Source organism: Paramormyrops kingsleyae, chromosome 20 (genome assembly GCF_048594095.1).
Source record: "Paramormyrops kingsleyae isolate MSU_618 chromosome 20, PKINGS_0.4, whole genome shotgun sequence".
Taxonomy (NCBI): domain Eukaryota; kingdom Metazoa; phylum Chordata; class Actinopteri; order Osteoglossiformes; family Mormyridae; genus Paramormyrops; species Paramormyrops kingsleyae.
This window is the reverse complement of record NC_132816.1, coordinates 23,360,260-23,371,355: the sequence shown is the minus strand read 5'-3', so window position 1 is coordinate 23,371,355 and position 11,096 is coordinate 23,360,260. Positions and strand designations below refer to the sequence as shown.

Below are 11,096 nucleotides of genomic sequence, written 5' to 3'. Positions count from 1 at the left end.
TCCCAACTTTTTTGACAGTCCTGAATCAAATTCAAATTAAGCATATATTTGTCATAAAACATTTTATGTGTTGTCTCTGTTCTATTTTCAATTAAATATGGGTTTATATGATTTGGAAAATCATTGGATTCTGTTTTTATTTACATTTTAAACTGCGTCCCAGCTTTTTTGGAAACGGTTGTAAAACGGTATCGTAGTTCAGTGAAAACTACAGGCCTTATATCTTATTTATATTACATGTGTATTTCCCCCTTGAAATTTTTGTTAACACATCTTTCTGGGAGCTTCAGTCCTCTGTGCTAAAGGCTCTCTGCAGTGAGCTCCTGCAGCTGCTCAAATGGCACTGATATCCCATCCTGAGTACAGGCCACACTCCTGCATCAGCAGAAGCCTCTGTCAGCATATTGTTCTGCTAAGCCAAATGGTTATTTATGTATGGTTCTAAGCTACAGGTTAGAAGGAAATGTCAGCCAACAGCGCCTCCTTGTTTAAGAGGTTCCTTTCTGTCCATGTGAGTTTCTGTGTCACCCAGCGCCAAAGGTGAGGAGCTGATCCTGATGGCTGATGGTGGTGCACAGTGGGCAGGAGACACGGCTTAACAGGTCGTCCATATTCCCATGGCATCAGTGATGTTCCCAGCCTGAGAGATCGCACTGGAGCACACCAAAGGATGGGCAGCCGAACCATTACACTATAAACGACAAAGGAGTTAGGATTACAGAAGACAACTTCTGCGTTGTTTCGTAAAGGGTAAACTCTAGGAGTCCCCATGGGGTCGCTATCGCACTCAGGAGACCGTTAAATATTCATGACGCATTACCCAATCGGCAAGCATTTTTTGGCCAAGCAGGAAATGGAATTTGATTCACGCAGTGTGGGTGGTGGACCCCACTGGGCAACTGTGCGTACATATAAGGTCAGCAGGATGAATCAGGGTAGAGTCAGTGGGATGATGCCCTCTGGCCCAGGGTGGTAGGTGCCATGATAATATCCCCACCTAACCATACATGTAGGCACATGTAGCTCCCTGAGCATACATACAGGCACATGTAGCTCCCTAAGCATACATACAGGCGCATGTAGCTCCCTGAGCATACATACAGGCACATGTAGCTCCCTAACCATACATGCAGGCACATGTAGCTCCCTAAGCATACATACAGGCACATGTAGCTCCCTAACCATACATACAGGCACATGTAGCTCCCTGAGCATACATACAGGCACATGTAGCTCCCTGAGCATACATACAGGCACATGTAGCTCCCTAACCATACATGTAGGCACATGTAGCTCCCTAAGCATACATACAGGCACATGTAGCTCCCTAACCATACATACAGGCACATGTAGCTCCCTGAGCATACATACAGGCACATGTAGCTCCCTAACCATACATACAGGCACATGTAGCTCCCTGAGCATACATACAGGCACATGTAGCTCCCTGAGCATACATACAGGCACATGTAGCTCCCTGAGCATACATGCAGGCACATGTAGCTCCCTAACCATACATACAGGCACATGTAGCTCCCTAACCATACATACAGGCACATGTAGCTCCCTAACCATACATGCAGGCACATGTAGCTCCCTAAGCATACATACAGGCACATGTAGCTCCCTGAGCATACATACAGGCACATGTAGCTCCCTAACCATACATGCAGGCACATGTAGCTCCCTGAGCATACATACAGGCACATGTAGCTCCCTAAGCATACATACAGGCACATGTCGCTCCCTAACCATACATGCAGGCACATGTAGCTCCCTAAGCATACATACAGGCACATGTAGCTCCCTGAGCATACATGCAGGCACATGTAGCTCCCTAAGCATACATACAGGCACATGTAGCTCCCTGACCATACATACAGGCACATGTAGCTCCCTAAGCATACATACAGGCACATGTAGCTCCCTAAGCATACATACAGGCACATGTAGCTCCCTGAGCATACATACAGGCACATGTAGCTCCCTAACCATACATACAGGCACATGTAGCTCCCTGAGCATACATACAGACACATGTAGCTCCCTGAGCATACATACAGGCACATGTAGCTCCCTGAGCATACATGTAGGCACATGTAGCTCCCTAACCATACATACAGGCACATGTAGCTCCCTGAGCATACATACAGGCACATGTAGCTCCCTAACCATACATGCAGGCACATGTAGCTCCCTGAGTATACATACAGGCACATGTAGCTCCCTGAGCATACATGCAGGCACATGTAGCTCCCTGAGCATACATACAGGCACATGTAGCTCCCTGAGCATACATGCAGGCACATGTAGCTCCCTGAGCATACATGCAGGCACATGTAGCTCCCTGAGCATACATGCAGGCACATGTAGCTCCCTGAGCATACATGCAGGCACATGTAGCTCCCTGAGCATACATACAGGCACATGTAGCTCCCTGAGCATACATGCAGGCACATGTAGCTCCCTGAGCATACATACAGGCACATGTAGCTCCCTGAGCATACATACAGGCACATGTAGCTCCCTAACCATACATGCAGGCACATGTAGCTCCCTAAGCATACATACAGGCACATGTAGCTCCCTGAGCATACATGCAGGCACATGTAGCTCCCTAAGCATACATACAGGCACATGTAGCTCCCTGAGCATACATGCAGGCACATGTAGCTCCCTAAGCATACATACAGGCACATGTAGCTCCCTAAGCATACATACAGGCACATGTAGCTCCCTAAGCATACATGCAGGCACATGTAGCTCCCTAAGCATACATACAGGCACATGTAGCTCCCTAAGCATACATGCAGGCACATGTAGCTCCCTAACCATACATGCAGGCACATGTAGCTCCCTAAGCATACATACAGGCACATGTAGCTCCCTAAGCATACATGCAGGCACATGTAGCTTCCTAACCATACATACAGGCACATGTAGCTCCCTAAGCATACATGCAGGCACATGTAGCTCCCTGAGCATACATGCAGGCACATGTAGCTCCCTAAGCATACATGCAGGCACATGTAGCTCCCTGAGCATACATACAGGCACATGTAGCTCCCTGAGCATACATACAGGCACATGTAGCTCCCTAACCATACATGCAGGCATATGTAGCTCCCTGAGCATACATACAGGCACATGTAGCTCCCTAACCATACATACAGGCACATGTAGCTCCCTGAGCATACATACAGACACATGTAGCTCCTTAACCATACATACAGGCACATGTAGCTCCCAAAGCATACATGCAGGCACATGTAGCTCACTAGCATTTGCCAGGAAAATTATGTGTCAGAGCAAACTTTCAGTACGAGAGATGGTCCAGCCACAAAATACACAACTTTTGTTCATTTCAAGGTTTTTAGATGGCCCTGGAGAATAGAAGAGCCGATCGATTTTTTTCCTCATGCAGTGATTCTTGGATTACCGATTTTCTCATTTATTTTTAAAAAGAACTTGAGTTTTTTTTATTCCACAATTGTGCCCATCTTCCTCACATTGAAATCCCTCCTTGACCCTTAAAATTGTTATTCTGCTACAGATCACAGCAGCCGAAAAGCGGTTAAATAAAATATGTTTGGACGGCCGGATCCCAGGGGCAAGCCCTGAAATCCTAATCAGGACGGAGAAGGGTGGCGCTGATGAGAGGAGGCCCAGACGGAGAAGCTCATGGACACAGCAGTGAAAGGTACACAGCACGCAAACACACAGGTACCTATATTTGTCATTGAAAGGACACCAAAGTTCAATTTCAGCGACACTGTTCTAAGACACATGGGTAATTATCCAGAGGGTTTTGCCCAAATCTGTGAACAGACTAACATCGAGTTACATATGCAATTTGCCTTAAAAATATAGGAAAGCAATATAAATTAATTTTCTGTCTGCATGGCATCAGTCTTCATTCTCAAACACAAAAGGGCCAATCATATATGTCAATAGTTGAGGACCATAGTCTGCAATTCCATTATTCTTGCACGGCTACACACCTACATTTGCACTAAAACAAAGTGACGAACAGGAAGTGGAGACAAATACAGACACAAATATGCTGTCAGGCATACAGAGATGTAAAAACACAATCATACAAGGAAACACAGATACGAGGATACACAGAAACACATGAATGTGCACACAAGATATGAGGAGGCAAAGTAGCACATGAATGTGCACACAGGTACAAGGATAGAGAGACACACACAAACACATTCATATATGTGAACACACAGAAACACATGAACATGCACTCAGATATGAGGACACACAGGAACACATGAACATGCACTCAGATATGAGGACACACAGGAACACATGAACATGTCCACAGATACAGGGATACACAGAAACACATGAACATGCCCACAGATACAAGGATACACAGAAACACATGAACATGCCCACAGATACAAGGATACACAGAAACACATGAACATGCACTCAGATACAAGGATACACAGAAACACATGAACATGCACTCAGATACAAGGATACACATAAACACATGAACATGCCCACAGATACAAAGATACACAGAAACACATGAACATACCCACAGATACAAGGATACACAGAAACACATGAACATGCCCACAGATACAAGGATACACAGAAACACATGAACATGCCCACAGATACAAAGATACACAGAAACACATGAACATGCCCACAGATACAAGGATACACAGAAACACATGAACATGCCCACAGATACAAGGATACACAGAAACGCATGAACATGCCCACAGATACTGTACAAGGATACACAGAAACACTTGAACATGCACTCAGATACAAGGATACACAGAAACACATGAACATTCCCACAGATACAAGGATACACAGAAACACATGAACATGCCCACAGATACAAGGATACACAGAAACACATGAACATGCACTCAGATATGAGGACACACAGAAACACATGAACATGCCCACAGATACGAGGATACACAGAAACACATGAACATGCCCACAGATACGAGGATACACAGAAACACATGAACATGCCCACAGATACAAGGATACACAGGAACACATGAACATGCACTCAGATATGAGGACACACAGGAACACATGAACATGTCCACAGATACAAGGATACACAGAAACACATGAACATGCACACAGATACAAGGATACACAGAAACACATGAACATGCCCACAGATACAAGGATACACAGAAACACATGAACATGCCCTCAGATACAAGGATACACAGAAACACATGAACATGCACTCAGATACAAGGATACACAGAAACACATGAACATGCCCACAGATACAAGGATACACAGAAACACATGAACATGCCCACAGATACAAGGATACACAGAAACACATGAACATGTCCACAGATACAAGGATACACATAAACACATGAACATGCCCACAGATACAAGGATACACAGAAACACTTGAACATGCACTCAGATACAAGGATACACAGAAACACATGAACATGCCCACAGATACAAGGATACACAGAAACACATGAACATGCCCACAGATACGAGGATACACAGAAACACATGAACATGCACTCAGATATGAGGACACACAGAAACACATGAACATGCCCACAGATACGAGGATACACAGAAACACATGAACATGCCCACAGATACGAGGATACACAGAAACACATGAACATGCACTCAGATATGAGGACACACAGAAACACATGAACATGCCCACAGATACGAGGATACACAGAAACACATGAACATGCCCACAGATACGAGGATACACAGAAACACATGAACATGCCCACAGATACGAGGATACACAGAAACACATGAACATGCACTCAGATACAAGGATACACAGAAACACACGAACATGCCCACAGATACAAGGATACACAGAAACACATGAACATGCCCACAGATACAAGGATACACAGAAACACATGAACAGGCACACAGATACAAGGATACACAGATATGAGGATACACAGAAAGACATGAACACATTCTCAGATACAAGAATACTCAGAAAAACATGAACAGGCACACAAATATGAGGACACAGAGTAACACATGAATATGCACACAGATACAATGATACACAGACACCCAGAAACACATACTCAGAAACGAGAATACACACTAACACATGAGTATATACTCAGATACAAGGATAAACGAAAACACATGAACATGCACACAAATATGAGGACATGCAGGGTCAAGTTAAATAAAAGTATGCAGGTAATGGTGGGTGAAAAGCATCACACCTGGATACACTGTATTAGAGTTCACACGAGAAGGCCGCTGGCTGAGGTGGACAGGTTTAGACCTGTATCAGGAAACGATCCTTAAAAGTGGGGGTAACTCACTAGCTGCAGGACTGTGTGTTGCTCTAAAAGACGACAATAGGTAGGTCAAATTTATAACAGAAAGATCCAGAAATAATGGTAAATGATCACTTCAGTGACAGCCACGAGACTATAGGCAGTGGGGCTGTTGTAGGTGGGGCTCGGTGGCAGCAGGTGTTAACTTCCGGCTCAGGGTACAGCACCGGATGTTCCTTCTCCTCAGACTTCTGCAGCAATGCCATGCCAAGGTGTATGCTGGATGCATCGGTCTTGAAAGTGGAAGTCAGGGGCTCTTAGGACAGGCTTTGCTGTTAGGCCCTGGAATGCCACTTCTGTCTTAAGGGTCCAGATGACCTTCTCAGGCCCGGCACTTCTTAATGAGTTGCAGTGGGTGGAGCCAGGGGTAAAAAGGAGGGAATAAATTGCTGATAATACCCCACCAATCCCAGGAAGGTACATACTTGGGTTTTCTGACTAGGGACATCCTTGGTGACAGTGTCCTTCTTCTGTGGTTTCTGGAGGCTATTGCCAATCCAGGACCCTAGCTAGTGCACTTTTTACAGTCGCAGACACCACAGTGTTCTTACATCTCCTACATGTGATCAATGACAGGACGATACAGGCACTGTTGGCTGTTCCTGTTATTCTTAGTCTAAATCAAGTAGCTCATGTTTGTCTGCTCAAAGGAGCTTGAAGGGAGTGTAGCCAGTGGAATTCTGGGTAGTTCTTGATACAAAAAAGAGCACCTATGGGATCATTATGTCCCCGCTGCGCCCACCCTCATCTTTTACCTTCAGCAGCATTCTTTTTAAGGTTTGTTTGAAATGTCCCACCAACCCATAGGGTGCAACTATTTAAGGCAGAGCAATCTGTACAGATCTGCCATTAGTTATGAGACAAAAGACGAGCCCTGATTTGTAAGAAGGTCCTTAGGGAGTCTTTGGTTTGTTGGTAATGGCTGTGGAAGTGGCCATCACCAAGGGCATGTCACTTCAGGATGTCGTGTACCATAGTCCACCAAGCACCAGAGTATATGCATGTCCCCTGGCTGACTTCAGCAATGGTTAGGGTTAGGGTTAGGGGTTAGGGGTTAGGGTTACAATGTCCAATTTGTTCAAAAGGCACCTCAATGATGAGCAGCGGCACTCACGGGACCGGCAGCGGCACCCAGGGGAGACAACTTCTGGCATATGGCACAACATTGGCAGAAGTTTTTCTCCTGAACCTTCTCTAGGTCTGTGTGCCCTAGTCTATTGGTTAGTTCTCCATGGCAGGTCACCACACGATAGAGCAGAAAGTTACTTGCTTTAGTTACTTGTTCTTCTTTTATACTTGCAGGAATGAAACTCCTTTGTCACCTGCTGGAATGGATCAGTAGGAGGTCACTTTCAGAACTCTGCTGTGCTTCCTTCACTATGCAGCACCAGGTTGCGGTGCATTGTAGTCCCCTTCTACTTTGGTGGTTGAGTTTGAAGGAACCTCTGCTCCACATCTCACCTAATGCAGTGAACCCAGTGCACCACACCCAATAGGCAAGGGTCCCAGGCTCCAGATGAAACCTCCTGCTACACATTAATGCCTTGGACCTGGTGAACATCTTTATGCATGCAGTTGAGGGGATACACACTTCCTGGGCAATGTTTTTCAGCCTGGTCCTTAAGGACCCCCAAATGGTACAAGTTTTGGTCCCTCCCCCAGCTCTGGGTAGGCAGCCTGGCAGGTGTCCTGACAGCGAACTCTGTGGCATCTGCTTTTTGCCTGGCCAGTCCCTATGCCTCAAGGTCAAGCCCTTTCGTTGTTCTAGGGCCAGTTCATAGGATGAAGACCTGGCCTCTCTCCAGGGCTGTGCTGCTCTGTCTGAATGGATACTGTGAGACATGAAGCAAGGTACGTCCACCCTTTCTGCAATCTCCACAAGCTCACAGGGAGTCTTGGGAGCCATCTGTCCAATGTCTACCTGAAACATTTGGGGCAGGTATGGTATGTAATTGACCATCACCACCTATGCCACAATTTGCACAGCTGTGTACTCTGTAGACCTCGACATCTGGGTCTGGTGAGAAATGTCCTGCTTTGCATGAGTAGTGTAGTGGCCCATCTGGCATAGGATCTCTGCCTTTAAGGCATGATAGTAGATTACCAGGATCTGGGTAAAGCAAAGGCATAAGTATGTTAGCCGATTACTCCAGACTGCAGCACTGCCTTTCTGCTGTGACCTGCTGTGAATGTGGAGATATGCTAAGACATTCATGAGGCTCCTACACTCTCCCAGCTGTGTGGGTATCTGGGGCAGTGCAGCCACACGTCAGCTGGCTGTCAAGAACAACAGGCCTGAAATCTGACAGGCGACTGCTGTCCCCGGTGCAACACCGAGTCTCACCACCTGTCTGTCAGCTGGAGTGGTGTGTGTGTGTGTGGGTCCCAAAGGTGCCATTGTGCCAACATGCATTCAGTCATGAGGATACGTAGAAACATATGAACATGCACTCAGACATGCTGAAGTATATGAACAAATACTTAGAGATAAAGGCACATATAAACTTGGGCTGTCACTATTGATTATATCCAGAGCTCTCGAGTCTCTCACATTGACCGTGAAACACGCATTTCAACTTTTTTCACACACTCACAAGCCACACCTTGTGTTTCTCACGCTGAGAAGTAAGGGATAACACCCACCAAGGCGTCCCGTTATACGCAATTAATGGAGTCGTCGCAGGCATACAGCGTGAAGTTTTCCGTCAAGTTCATAGCTGTCCCGAGTTATACAGAGTTAATAACCACCTACCAGCCAATCAGAAAATAGCACTTGTTTCCGGGAAAATTCCAAAATAAGTTAAATGTGATCCTGCTGCAAGCACGTTTTCACATGGATGTGCACACACGGAGTGCAGACAAGGTGGAAGTGGACGAGCAAGATCCGATGAATGCAGAATGCAGGGCTATCAAATCTCACGCATTGACTGTGAGACACACGCTCCGCCCCTAACAGATGTAATCTCACTCCAAACTTTCAATGAAACTTGAGAGCCCTGATTATATCTATAATCGAGTAAGCTGAAGATTAATCTCACAACTCATCAAGTAATCATTTATATATAACATAATATCAACATTGCAGTTGGTGCAGGGCATGCAGAAACCAGCCATCCACTACAGGGTGCACTCTCAGTCAAAAACGGTCAGTTTAGGCACTCCAATTTACTTAGGACAGTGGAAGGAAACCAGAGAATCTGCCGAAGAACATGCAAACTCCACACACACAAAGCGGCAGTATGTAGGGACACCACTAACCACCATGGCACTGTGCCACTGTAATGGGCTTGCATGATGTGTGATGTGAACACCTACATGGCATTTCTTGGATATGCAATTGTCACATCACAAGAACCACAATAGTTTGTTGGGTTGAAACCATATAAGTAGCGCTAAAACATTTTTAGTCAGTCATGGAAAACAAAATTTAGCAAGCTTTGCAATTTAATGATGGTTCCTTTTCAAAATCATCTAGTATATGTTTCAGACATCCCACCTTAGGAATATTGATTTCAGGGAGGCAGATGAGGGTCATCCGCGAGGGCGGGGATGCTGCCCAATGCTTGCTGGTATTACGGTAATACAGTATATATATTGCAAACTGGGGGTTTGACGGAATTTGCTGACCGGGGTGAGAGTGTCGTGGTTGATTTTGGGCGAGGTGAAACTTCTCGTGGGCTAATTTTACCACCACTGAATAGCGGAACGACATATTTCTGAGACATTGCGCATCATGTGCGGGTGTCAGGGTGCTGCTGTCAATTTGCAGGAGACTCCCGGAACTTCTGGGATACGTGGGATGTCTCATGTTCTTTTAAAAAAAAGGTCAGTCCACAGTTTAGTGATTGGTTGACATCGATGGTTCAAGAATTGATTATTCTCCCCATGCATCAATCGCTTGACTGCCACATGAGAGAAAGTGGTGTTCTTTATAACTATAATACTGCATAAATACTTCAAAATATTGCATTAATCAGAACTGGGGAGAACCTAAAAATAAGATACAAAATTAACAACTTGAATCATCTAACCGTAAATATGATTTTCGCCAATTCGGTGCGCAAACCCACCTCACCATTTTATTTTTATAAAACACCTGCGTGCACCAATTTCTGTGGCTGGCCCAATAGCCGAAAGAAAAGTTGCGTTACTGTCTTGACATAAGAGAATATCCCATGTGCTTCATTATTGACTACTATGGACTATTCCAGGGTGCTTTTTGGGGGAAAATATATTAGATAAATATGTAAATGAGCGTGCAGTGTCGACTCTTATCAACCTCATGGACCAAAGTTTTGATATATTGTGACTTTGGCACATTTACAGAAGTGTGTACATTCCAGGGACGTCGGAAAGAGGGGGAGCGAAAGGCGAAAGCTAATGAAGACTGTAGTCATTTATCAGACAAAATCATTTAATCGTATTGTCATTCTTAGTTAAGTGATGTTTTGTCATGAAACTGTACCCTTAACGATGTTAGTCTCATTTTAAATTAGCAGTATGAGCCGACAACAGCGAAGAGAGGCTCAGAGCAACCTTACGAAAGAATATCTTACGGAAGATAAACTTAACTAAGAACGATTCGGGAAACACGTTGGAGCGTTAAGAGACCAATTAAGGTAGAACTTACAAATGACGTAGGGTTAAGAAGGTTTCGGGAAAACGAGTCCTGATCTTGTATTTGTTCTTCCAATCAGATCGCAGTTAAAACTTAGATCTATTCATTTG

General features: G+C 45.0%; 1 long non-coding RNA gene across 1 annotated transcript; it reads left to right on the top strand.

Annotated features, from left to right (window-relative positions):
- Window positions 1–548: 548 nt before the first annotated feature.
- On the top strand, window positions 549–8,285 carry LOC140581251 (uncharacterized). Its single transcript, XR_011984313.1, has 3 exons — window positions 549–750; window positions 3,554–3,700; window positions 8,137–8,285. It is a non-coding gene; the product is annotated as an uncharacterized lncRNA (long non-coding RNA).
- Window positions 8,286–11,096: the final 2,811 nt, after the last annotated feature.